The sequence below is a fragment of the Macrotis lagotis genome, chromosome 1 (genome assembly GCF_037893015.1).
Source record: "Macrotis lagotis isolate mMagLag1 chromosome 1, bilby.v1.9.chrom.fasta, whole genome shotgun sequence".
Taxonomy (NCBI): domain Eukaryota; kingdom Metazoa; phylum Chordata; class Mammalia; order Peramelemorphia; family Peramelidae; genus Macrotis; species Macrotis lagotis.
In genome coordinates this window covers 371,446,373-371,458,866 of record NC_133658.1, presented here as the reverse complement: position 1 = coordinate 371,458,866, position 12,494 = coordinate 371,446,373, and the positions used below count along the sequence as shown (strand labels likewise).

At 33.8% G+C, this 12,494-nt stretch overlaps 1 protein-coding gene across 1 annotated transcript in view; it reads left to right on the top strand.

Annotated features, from left to right (window-relative positions):
• ATP6V0E1 (ATPase H+ transporting V0 subunit e1) overlaps positions 1-12,110 on the top strand; it is a 41,524-nt gene extending 29,414 nt beyond the window's left edge. Inside the window, exon 4 of the mRNA XM_074212398.1 lies at positions 11,600-12,110. The gene's annotated coding sequence lies outside the window, so the exon portion shown is untranslated. The remainder of the gene's footprint in view (positions 1-11,599) is intronic.
• Positions 12,111-12,494: the final 384 nt, after the last annotated feature.

Here is a 12,494-nt window from a genome sequence, read left to right as displayed (position 1 = left end):
TGATAAAATGTTTAAGTAAAGTTTACCAATTTGAATATACCAGAAAGTGAAAATGTATTTACCACAGGAAGAAAGAAAATAATCTGAATTTATGTGAAGAAAAAAGAAGAGTCCTTTATCTTTTTTCAGCTACTTTTTATTTGCAGACGAGACTAGTCATCAATCTATGCAGAAAAAAAATGAGTTCTTAAAAAGAACTAAAATCTTACTAATTTTCTTTTGTAGCCAGGTCTTAAATCTCCTTCATGGAATTTTGTGTGAGATAACTTTGTCCAGATTTCCACTCATGTGACCAGGTTATTTAGAGCCAGTCACCACTATCCAACTTAATGTAATTTATACATATAGTGGAAAGAATATGGAAGTTACGAGTTTTACTACTTGTTCTGCCATCAATTATTGGTTTAACCCTTGGCAAGTTATATTCTTAAATTTCTCACATTTTCTTAAAATTCACTTCTTAAATTTCTTCAAATTAGTTTGAACTGCTTCATCTTTTATGTCCTATTTAGCTCTTAAAGTTTTCCCCTCAAGAAATTATCATTTCTTCCCCTCTCCTCCTTGCTCTTTTTGATAATATTTGTCAGTCTACTAGGTTTAAAGGTAGAACCAGAGTTTTAATTTTCATTATGTATTGTTAGTGAAATGGAGCATTTTTTGTTCTTAGATTTTTATCTCTTTAGAATTGCCTTTTCATATCCTTTGACCATTTATCTCTTGTAGAATGACTCTTACATCTATTTCCTTTCTAATTTGAATTATATTGATTTTTCTATTTTCTATTTTAATCAGAAATATCCATATTTTATCTCCTGTGAATCTCTCTGTCTTGTTTGATTAAGTACTATACCAACAATTGGTAAAAATCGGTAAAAAAAAATAATAATAATAATCTTCCCTGTTCCTTTATTTGTTTGTGATGTTACTTTGGTGTTTATGTGCTGAATCAGTTTGTTGTCTGTTGTGCTACAGGATGTGTGAGGTGTTTGGCTAAACTAATTTCTGCAACACTGCTTTCTAGTTTTCTGAGTACTCATCTTTGAATAATAGTGAGTCTTTATCCCATTAATTGTAGTCTTTGGATTTCTCTAACACTATACTACTATATTAGTTTGTTCCTGATTTTATGTGCCTAATCTGTTCTTCCTAGCTAACTTTTCTGTTTTTTTTACCATAATCCAGTTTTGATATTTGCTTTGTAGAATATATTTTAAGATTGGATACTGCTTAGTTCTTTTCCATCTTTTTTATTTTTAAAAAAGTAGATAATTTTATTATCAAACTATTTCCATAAACTTAAAAAAACAAAGAAACTTATTGTTATTATTATTATTATTATTATTATTATTATTATTAGCAAAGACCCTTAACCAGAAATTTGTTCCAAAGCCAGAACTACCTCCAAAACTGATAGTATGATTGTATTTTAAAAAAGCAAATTCTGGGAGCAACACTTATGAAAACACAGATTTGACTATTTCCTATACCTTTCTGCAAATATCTCTAACCTACAACCTCAATTTTTTCCATTATTACTCTAAAGATTCTTGACTTTTTCACACTTAAGTTGAAATTTGTTTTAGCTCACTTTTGAATTTTTTTTCCTAGTTCTAGTAACCCTTTATTAATTTGACATAGCACCAAATTTGTTATATTAATTTAGGAATATTTTTTTGAGCATTTGATATCTCTCCAATTAGTGACCTCTTTTTATAAAGAACATTTTTCTAGTTGTATTTACATAATTCCCTTTTGTTTTCTTTGAGAGTTAAGACCAAACGTCATCATTATCATTCTTTTCAATTGCCATTGGTTTGAATTGTTTTGAACATTAACTTATTAATCACTTAATTTTGATAACCAATTTACAACACAGCTTTGGGTTGTTGGAAGTCCTCATACTACAGATTGAGAGTGGATTATGATCACTTTCCCATTATAGTGATCCAGAAATATTACCATAATGTGATTTTTGAATTCTGTTAAGCTGCTACTAGCTATAAGATTTTAGAGATTAAAATAACAGGATTGAAGGCTAAGCCTGAACTCCATAAAATAAGGCTTGGTAAGCATTTATTATACATTACAGGTGTACCATGTACTGTGCTAAAGCATTTTAAGATAGGTTCTATTAGGACAAGTGACATATAAATTACCTTTGGGATTGTGGTCGAGATTGTGTACTATCAGCAAAGAAGGATTTCTTGTACATACTTGCTGAATACTTAAGCACAAATAGCAACTTTCTTATGTTTGATTTTTTTTAAAATAATTTATTTTAAGAGATCAAATTTGGAAAGTAGGAGGTATAAGCTAGAACATAGTGTTCAGTTGAGTACACTGGGGAACAATCATAATCATACATGCTTCACAGCTATTCAGTTTCATCAACATAAAAAAAAATTTCCTATATGCTGCCTAGCTTATTTTGTATTATAATCACCTTAATTGCTATGATTTTCTTTCACTTATTGAAATAATTAAGCCACAATAATTAAATGATAGAAATTGTAGCTCATTTCATTCATTGGTTAGCATTCTTTCACAAATACTCCAGAGTATAGATTTCTGAGCTCTGAATTTTAAATGAGACTTGGGGCGGCTGGGTGGTGCAGTAGATAGAGCACTGGCCCTGGAGTCAGGAGTACCTGAGTTCAAATCCAGCCTCAGACACTTAATAATTACCTAGCTGTATGGCCTTGGGCAAGCCACTTAACCCCATTTGCGTTCCCAAAAACCCTAAAAATAAATAAATAAACAAACAGATAAATGAATAAATGAGACAATAATAATAGATACATAGGCGTATATCAGAAATGATGTTTCTAAGTGTTCCATTTCTTTGTTGTGATTCTACAATAAGGAAATCTAAAACACGGTCCATAGCAGAGGTTTTAGCATTAGATGTAGAATAAAAATACTTTAGGGAACAAGGATTGAGAGTAACATTAGTACATTTGTGTTCTTTAATGTGTGTGCTGCTGCAAAGAGCTTTTTATCAAACTTTCTCTCAAATTCAGTCCAATTTGGTCATGGTTCCTTCATTTTGATTTAGTACTTAGGTATTTGACTATGGTCATTCATTCAAATGAATTCACATTCAAAAAGCAACTTCATCCTCCTTCATCATCTGAACTTCCTCACAACAATAATTCTTCTATTCCTCCCCACCCTAGTCCATTATGACAATTCTACTTGAGGGATAACATTAGTAGAAGCACTTTCAAACCAAATTTCTAATTAGGATTTTGCTGTGGATTTAGTCTATAAGCTCTAGATTTGTTACTCCCTATGTTCAGTATCAAATTCCTTTTTTTCACCTCTAATCTTGTTCTTCATTACTGCCATCTGCCAGGGCAAAAATCCCTTTCACCTGTTATTTATATCATATGCTTGTCCTAATCCTGCTTAGTCCTCCTCTCAAAACTCTGGGTTTAAAAAAAAATTCTTCATTCTAGATCTCTTTAACAACCTTTTTTCCTTCTGTCCCTTTCTCCTGAAGACATCACATCCTTTCCAGTTCTGATTTATTCTTTGTCTCATGCTCTGCTGTCTACTTCTAATTTCTGATGACTTTTCTGCTGCCATCATTTAGTAACCTTTCCTTTTTAGCTGATTCCAACCCTCATTATTACCCTATCCAGAAGTAATGAGGTTTTGCATACTAGATTATCAGTAGTTATTTGAATTTGGGAATTGTCCGAGTAAAGATGATAACTAAATCCATGAGTACAGATGAGATCAATAAGTGAAAAAAGTATAGAGAAAGAGAAAGTAGTCTGGGTTAGATCCTTTTGAAGGTACAAAATTTAAAGAGCATGAGACTGATGTTGATCCCACAAAGAAGATCAAGAAGGAAAAGTCAAAAACAAGTGTCAAGGAAATAGCATTTAGGAGAAAAATGTCATAGTGACAAGAACTTCAGAAAGGTCAGGAGCAATAGAGTAAGGACCAAAAAAAGGACATATGTTCCTGAATGGAAAAGGATAGGATCAAGGAGACAATTAGAGGTACAATAAGGCATTATTTGCAATAAGTAGGCATTATCCAATATCTAGATGACTCTTCCTCTCCCCCCCCCCCCACCCAGGGGCCTATCTTCATTAGACAGTGACTTCAATATTTATGTTGATATCTCTTCAAACACACTGGCCTCCCAATTCATTGACTTCTTCAGTTCTTCTGTCTCTACTTTCTGCAGCCCACAAGTTTAATACTACTTTAGATATCACCATTAACCCAAATTGTTCCACTGTCATGATCTTTTTTTAAAAAGTATTTATATTTGTTTCCATCTCTATATACTCCTTTTTATTAGACAATAAGGAAAACATAATTTGGTACAGAAATATCAGATATTTTCTCTTTTGAACACACAAAGTACCCTGTGAATATAAATATAAATGCAAAATTGAAATATCCAACATTTTATTGAAAAAGGAGATGTTACTCTCCCCAAAAGAAGTATCTTGCATTGCTAACTATACATTCAAATCCAAGTTTAATAAAATTCCCTTTAAAACATTACAAGTATTACAATTTAGAAACAAAAGTTACATCATTAGTCATAAAGACATAGGCAAATATTTTAGCCACTGAGCCTCAAACATGAAAATGGTAGCAAGAATGAACTAGAAAAGCTTTTAAGTGTTAACAGGATAATTTCCTTATATTTCCCAAGGAAAAATCCATGTAGTTGAAACTATTGTTACAAGGCCCTCAGATTCTACTTTCTTTTTTTTCTTTTTTTCAGGTTTTTGCAAGGCAGTGGGGGGTTAAGTGGCTTGCCAAAGGCCACACAGCTAGGTAATTATTAAGTGTCTTGAGTCCGGATTTGAACTAAGGTACTCCTGACTCCAGGGCGGTGCTCTATCCACTGTGCCACCTAGCCACCCCAGATTCTACTTTCTTGATATGATCAAGCATGAAAATCCTGGACAACAAATGTGAAGATTTTTGGGAAGGGGCATAGAATAAAAGAATTTGAACAAATAACTTTTCCCAGGGCTGCTGAGCTATGTGAGTAGGTCTGGAACTCATTCAGAGGAAATACCTCCATAACATGCTCTTATTTGAATTGCTGTCCTTTCATTTCTATTGCCTCATTTTTCCTAAAGCTGTTCTTCATTTTTTAGGATGATCTCCAATCCCTTTATCCCTCCCTGTTCTAGGCTTTCTTTCATTCCTTAATATTCTGGATAATAGATAACTACAATAGAATTAATAACTAAACTCTAAAAGACCAGATACTGGCAAATGCACAGTTCTTGGTACATAATAGGTGATTAATAAGCTTTGGTTAAAAATTGTTAATCAGTTCAATAAGTCTTTGGTCTCCACCCTTAAATCCTTTTGGGGCAGTTAATTCAGTGGAAAGAGCACCAGAGTCAGAAAGACCCGAATTCAAATTTGACCTCAGATACTTGATAGCCTTGTGACTCTGGGCAAGTCATTTCACCCTGTTGCCTCTGTTCCTTATCTTTAAAATGAGTTGGAGAAAAGTGGCAAACTTCAGTTTCTTTGCCAAGAAAACTCCAAATGGGATCCTGGAGAATAGGACACAGTTGAAAAACATAATTCAAATCCCTTGCCTCTTGTCTCTTTCCTCTTTACACTCTACAGGTCCTCACTCGTGGACTGCCATCATATTTCATTCTTAAGCTACTGCACGTGTTCTCTAACCTTAAATAGGCCTTCGTGATAATCATCCAATTCTCTATCACACTCTTCATTTCAGCCCTGAAAAACCTTTTTTTCCAGTCCCTTAGTTTCATTCTCATTAGATGACCCTGACACCCTTCTTTCAGAGAATATTGAGTTCAGTTGATTTCAGTTCCTTCATCTTTCCTGTTCAACACTCAGACTTAGCTGATATCACTTTTTCCATAGTTCTAGTCTCAGGATACCATGGACTTTGCTGCCAAGATAATTTTCTTTGATCCTATCTTTTTCCATTCAGGAACAGAAAACCCTTTTCTTAGTCCTTACTACTGCCCCTGACCTTTCTGTAGTTCTTGTCACTGTGACAACCTTTTCCTCCTAAATACAATCTTTCCTTAATTTCCTTGACACTTGTTTTCCTATGTTTGTTTTTTCCTTCTTGATCTTCTTTGATGGATCATCATCAGTCTCCCATTCTCTAAATTTTGTATTTTCAAAAGGATCTAACCTAGACTTTTATCACTTATTGATCTTATCTGTACCCATGCATTCAGTTAATATCTCTACTCAAACAATTACCAAATTTTAAATAGCTAGTAATAATATACTATACTATACTAAAATTCCTTATCTCCAGTTGTGTGCTGGACATAAACTGATTGTACTATCAGAACTTCAAATGTAATTGTCCATCAAACTTTCCTATTTCTGTTGAGAGTTTCATCAATTTTTCCTTGAATATCTTTGATTTTTGTTTTCACTCTCCATTTTCAACTTCTCTTGCATCTCTCCCCTTCTTTCTGTTTAATCCACCTCCCTTCCCCTTTGAAGTCCATATATTGTCTGAACTATTACAATATCCACCGAGTTGGCCTCTCTGCCTCTATTCTCCATTTTCCAATCCCTCCTTCTCACAGCTGCCAAAATAATCCCAAGTCACAGGTATCTGACACTGTCACTCTCTTTTATAATAAAAAAACAAAACAAAACTTAAGTGACTTCCCATTTCCTCTGGAAAAACTTACATTCTCTTTAACCTAGCATTAAAGCCTCTCTGCCTTATATTTTACTCCTGGGTATATGCCTAGTAGTGAAATCATTTTGTCAAAGTATATAAGCAGTTCAGTGTCTGATAATTTCTGAATTGCTTTCCAGAGTAGTTAGAGGATGAATTCAAAGCTCCCCCACTGCTTTATGTATCATATGTGCCTGGCTTCCCCCAGACATTGATGAATTCTTTCATGTATTTTGTATTCTAGATAGCTATTTGTTCCTTCAATTCAGTATTCGATCCTTAGTGCCTACAATGAATTACTGTCTCAACCCTCCCTTTCAGAATCTTGTCTTCCTTCAAGACTCAGTTCAGGTATCACATTTTCTTTTTCATGTCTCTTAATTTCCTCTCACCCCAAATGAAAGTATAGCTTTTTCCTGGACTATTACTTTAGTAATTAGCCACTTCCTGCTTTGTATTAGACCTCTATCTTTGTGCATTTCCCATTAGTATCTTAGGTAAAATATCATTGAAGTTAGGGGTTATTTCATTTTTGCTTTTTATTCTATAGTACATATATAGGACATACGTGGTACTAGTATGTAGTAGTACATATATCACAGACCTTTCGCAAATATTTAGTTGAACTCATTTTTTTAAATGAATGTATGTTAAATATATATGATTCAGCATTATGAAGAAACTTTTATTAATTTACTAGCAAGTCCTCTGAATTTACTACACAATCCTGAAAACAGCTTGCATATTGCTTCTGTTGCTTGTGCCATTCTCATCTTCACATTGTTGAATTCTACTGTTCTGTAAATATTCAACTCTTTTCACAATATGCTCTCTTACCTAAACTTGTCTTTTCCATCTCTTTGGCATTTACTTACCGCCATGTGTTTTCCTCTTCTTCATTTTTATGTCTCTTTTGTCAGTCCTACTATCATAAGCTCCTTGGAAGGTAGGGATGGTGGTGGTGGATAAGTAGGTGTTAGTACCATTCATATACACCTTCTCTGCATATTTAAACATCAGTCCTGAGATTGTGGTTGATCACTCACTACATATTGTTTTTAAACCCACAAAAATTTTTAACTTTCAAAGTGTGTGTGTGTGTGTGTGTGTGTGTGTGTGTGTGTGTGTGTGTGTGTGTGTAAAGTATTAATAGTGCCAGAAGGGAAATTAGAAATCATTTTATCCACCCCCTCATTGTAAAGATGACAAAATTGAGACCTAGAGAGTTAAAAATGAGCCAGAACTAAAGTCTAAACTTCGACTTTCAGACTAGTGTGTTTGTCATTACATTATACTACTTACCATAATTTGTACTGGGTAGACAGTGAGTATTTGTATGCTGAATAAATGTCAAATGATAGCTATAAAAAATTATTCAAGGAGTATTATGATCACTTAAGTGCTAACATAGCTAGGAGAGGCCAGATTTCACTTATTTAGATGAAAGTTAAAAGTCAGAGTAAAAATTAAATTAAATTCATTAAATTAATTGCCACATGGCAACAATTTGAGAGATCAGACCCTGACTGTGGTTTTAATAATAGCACTTTATATATAGCTTTTAATCTGAAAGTTTTAAATACATAATACCTTTGTCTTATTTCCCCTCATCATATACAAATGAGGGAGATTGAAAAAGAGACCATGAGAGCTATCCAAAAACAGAACAATTGCATAGTAGAGGGAAAATTTACGCTATATGTATTTGACTTCCTCCAACTTCACACCACAAGGTCATATTATTTATTATTAAATTATTATTATTATTTATCTTAATGCTTGATTTCTTGTAAAGTATCATTGAACCTGTTTGAAAATAATAACATAAAATGATAATACTTTAATAATAATAATAAAAATTTGAAAATAATTCCCTGATGCATATAATTTTTCCAGAATCCATTTTCACTTTCCATAGTGGTTCAGATGTCCAATCAATAATCATTTAATGGGAAAATATAGCAGATAAAAGATCAGTATTCAATTGTATTTTCTCTAATAAAATTGATATTCATCACTAATTTTACAAAATTTGCTTTGCTACTAAAGGGTAACAGAGCGTGAAGCACTCTGAAAATCTTTTAAAACATGTCACTAAGCTTTCAATCCATGTCATTCTTTTGCCTCTTAGTCCAAGTTTACTTAAAATTGTATGTCACTTTGACTTCATTTTGGTTTTAAAATGTTATTGCTTATAGTTCTGGAACATTGTGATACCGTCTCTCTTCATGGATTAGAAATAGCCCAGCATTTACCAGTGAACTCTTAAGTCACTGATGCCTTTGTACATGAATTTTTGAGTCTTTAGTACTGAAGATGGTGAGTCTGGCTATTATTCTTCAGTTTGGAACTTCTTATAAGGCTTGAAAAGATTGACCTTCTAATCCAAAAAGACTCTTCACATATGTTACATCTAGCCTCCAGATCTTCCATATTCAGTTTACTATAGTCTAAGCCATAATTCTGAATTTACCAGACTAAGTTAGATTTTTGGATCATAGGATTTAAAGTAGAAAGAGATTTTAGAAAATCATGTGATTCAACTCCCTTATTTTACAAATGAGGGATTGTGAGACCTAGAGAGGAAGGTCACTTGCCTAAAGTCATAAATGTAGTAATTAACTGATACGAGATTTGAGCATAAATACTTTGATTCCAAATAGGGCTTATTCTGCTATACATAGAATCTTAGTATTGGAATGAACCACAGAACCTTCACAGTCTAAGCCATACATATTCAGGAATGCCCTAAGCACCCTTCCAAGAAGTTGTCCTAAACCTTCCCATAGAAAGACCTAATTAGGTTAGAGACACAGTCATGCTTTCTAAGATATAGGAAATTAAAATCCATTTCATCATTTATTACACATCCACTTATACCCTCAGGAGTTAAATGGTGCCTCACTCTTTTTGACTTGAATGACTTGAATGGTAGGTAGAAACAACCTATAATTAACCTGCCTGGGTTTTTTTTTTTTTAACTTTATTTTTTTTTTTTCAACTAAAAACTTAATTCCTTTCCTTCCTACTCACCACCTCCCATGGGGGGGGGGGGGAGAAAAACAGCTATTCTAGCAAACATACTTAAAACAAGTTTTCTTCTTGATGATAATCAAAAATTCTATCCTCCTCCCCCCCCCCCCCCCCCCCCCCCCCCCGTCCACCATCTTTGGGTCCAGAGCATATTCCAAGTCAGCTCTCTGGAATTGTGGTTGGTCATTCGCTATATTGAGTTTTCAAGTCTTTCAAAGTTGTTTGTCTTCACAGTGCTGTTGTATAAATCTGTTCCTGGTTCCATTACTTCTTCACTCCACTTTAGTTCCTGCAAATCAAGGTTTCTCTGAAAACTTTTACCATATTTAACAGTGCAATAATATTCCATTGCATTCATACACCAGAATTTGTTCGGCCATTCCCCAATTGATGCACAGCCCCTTTGTTTATAGTTCTTTACTAGTTCAAAAAGAACTATTATACAGCAACATGGGGGCAATGATCAACCTTGATGGACTCCCTCATTCCATCATTGCAACAATCAGGGACAATTTGGGGCTGTCTGCAAAGGAGAATACTTTCTATATCCAGAGAAACAACTGTGGAGTTTGAACAAAGACCAAGGACTATTACCTTAAATTTAGGGAAAAACCCTGATATCTTATTGTCTGATCTTGCTGTCTCCTATACTTTGTTTCTTCCTTAAGGATATGATTTCTCTCTCATCACACTCAATTTGGATCAATGTATACCATGGAAACAATGTAAAGACTGACAAACTGCCTTCTGTGGGGGCTGGGGGGAGGGAAGTAAGATTAGGGGGGAAATTGTAAAACTCAAAATAAATAAAACCTTTAATTAAAAAAAGTTAATCAATTCCAAGATAGAAAAAAGAACTGTTAGAAACATTTTTGTAAATATGAGTCTTAGTCCTCTTAATTTGATCTCTGTGTGATTTCATTCACTTCTAGGCAATGCACAATTAATGGCTTTTGCCAGCTTTTATTTGATAGTTATTATAAGGATGGGGTCACAATCATAGATCTTTTGAAGAAGGAATTCTGCATTACCTTGTCAGGGGACAAGGGGTCCCCTCATATATTTGTTTAAACAAGAATGAACAGTAAACAAGAGAATAATTAAGAAGCAACTTACTGGAAAAATGTAATTTTATTATTAACTGCACTTATAGAATCTTGCTTCCTTCCACAAAAAGGGGAAGAGATGACTAATTTATCATTTGATAAATTGATTTGAATTTTTTCATAGATTCCAACAACCAATCTCACTTGTTCTTACTACTTTTTTAAATTACATATTCCGGGTACCAATTATCGTTGTCAGTTATGTTGAGATTTTAGTTTGCTTGATTGAAGCTCAAAGTTTTTTGTTGTTGTTGTTTTTTTGGGGGGGGGGTTAGGTTTTTGCTAGGCAATGGGGTTAAGTGGCTTGCCCAGGGCAACACAGCTAGGTCATTATTAAGTGTCTGAGACCGGATTTGTACCCAGGTACTCCTGACTCCAGAGCCGATGCTTTATCCACCACGCCACCTAGCCGCCCCAAAGCTCAAACTTTTAAACAACCCCTTATAAAAGCCAAGTTTTATTTTACACATAAAATCATGAGATTTTTAGTCCATCACCCCTTCATTTCACACACAAGAAAACTGAAAATGTTCTTCATTATATATAATGTTCTTATTTAAGTAAGAAGAACTAGAATTTGACTCCAGGTTCACTCACTTCAAAGCCAGCACACTTTCTATGCTGCATTATTTTCCCACAAGCAGACATGCCATATCTGATTTTTTTTTAATTATTGACCTGATTAACTTTATGGTTCTCTCATTGCCCTAAATTACTAAGTGAATCATTTTCTCATGAGAAGAGAGATTTATGACCTAATAATTGGAATGGTTTTATTTTGCAGGTAAAGAAGATACATCTTCTACATGTTAAAGTACTTCTTAATCCAATGACTGCCTTAATTCATCTTTTTGGAGACCAGCTGCCTTAAATATTTAAACTATACTTGAATTTTTGTCTTAATCTAAAGCTCAGTATTTGTTTTTCTGTTACATACTTTTAAAAAATTTAGTCTTTGTCAAACTGTGTGCCTACTTTATCTAAAGTACATGCCAAATAACCCAAAGCTATATGGACTCTTCCGATGCAGAAGAATGTGATTTTAGTGAGTTGTATTGTTCACTTTTCCCTATTCACATCCAAAAACTTGAAGAACTCCTCCCCCCACCATTAGCCATAAGACTCCTACAGCAAGATGAATGGCTACAGTTTTCTTAATCACCAGGAGATCATGTTCAGAGGAAAAATGTATTCTAAAGGTATTGGAGCTTTATTGAACTGTATTTTCCAAAGAGTTTAAAATTAAATTTCTATCTCCCTTTGCAATAAATTATTTTTTCTGCTTTCTACAGAAATCTGTTTTCAGTGTTGTGATTTTTCTTTTTTAAGAACTGTTTGTACCTTCAATTAATTTGCACGTTGTTTTTTGCAATTTTGAAATTCTAACTTTGTTTACTGATGGAGACAACTATGTTGTGGTTTGGGATGCATGAAAGAACATATATTCACTCACAAAATACTGTAGGAAGGGGGGAGGAAAGGAATGGGAATGTTAGATAAGATGTGATGGAGCTTAACAGTGTATTGAAAGAATAAGACAAACATTGATAAATGCAGTATGAGAAATCAATGGGTATTGCAAAACAAAATGAAGGATTAGAAAAGACTTGGGGGAGGGGAATCAATAGCATTTAGGTCACACAATTTCAGAAGTAGAAGAACCAAAAGTCGTTATCTAA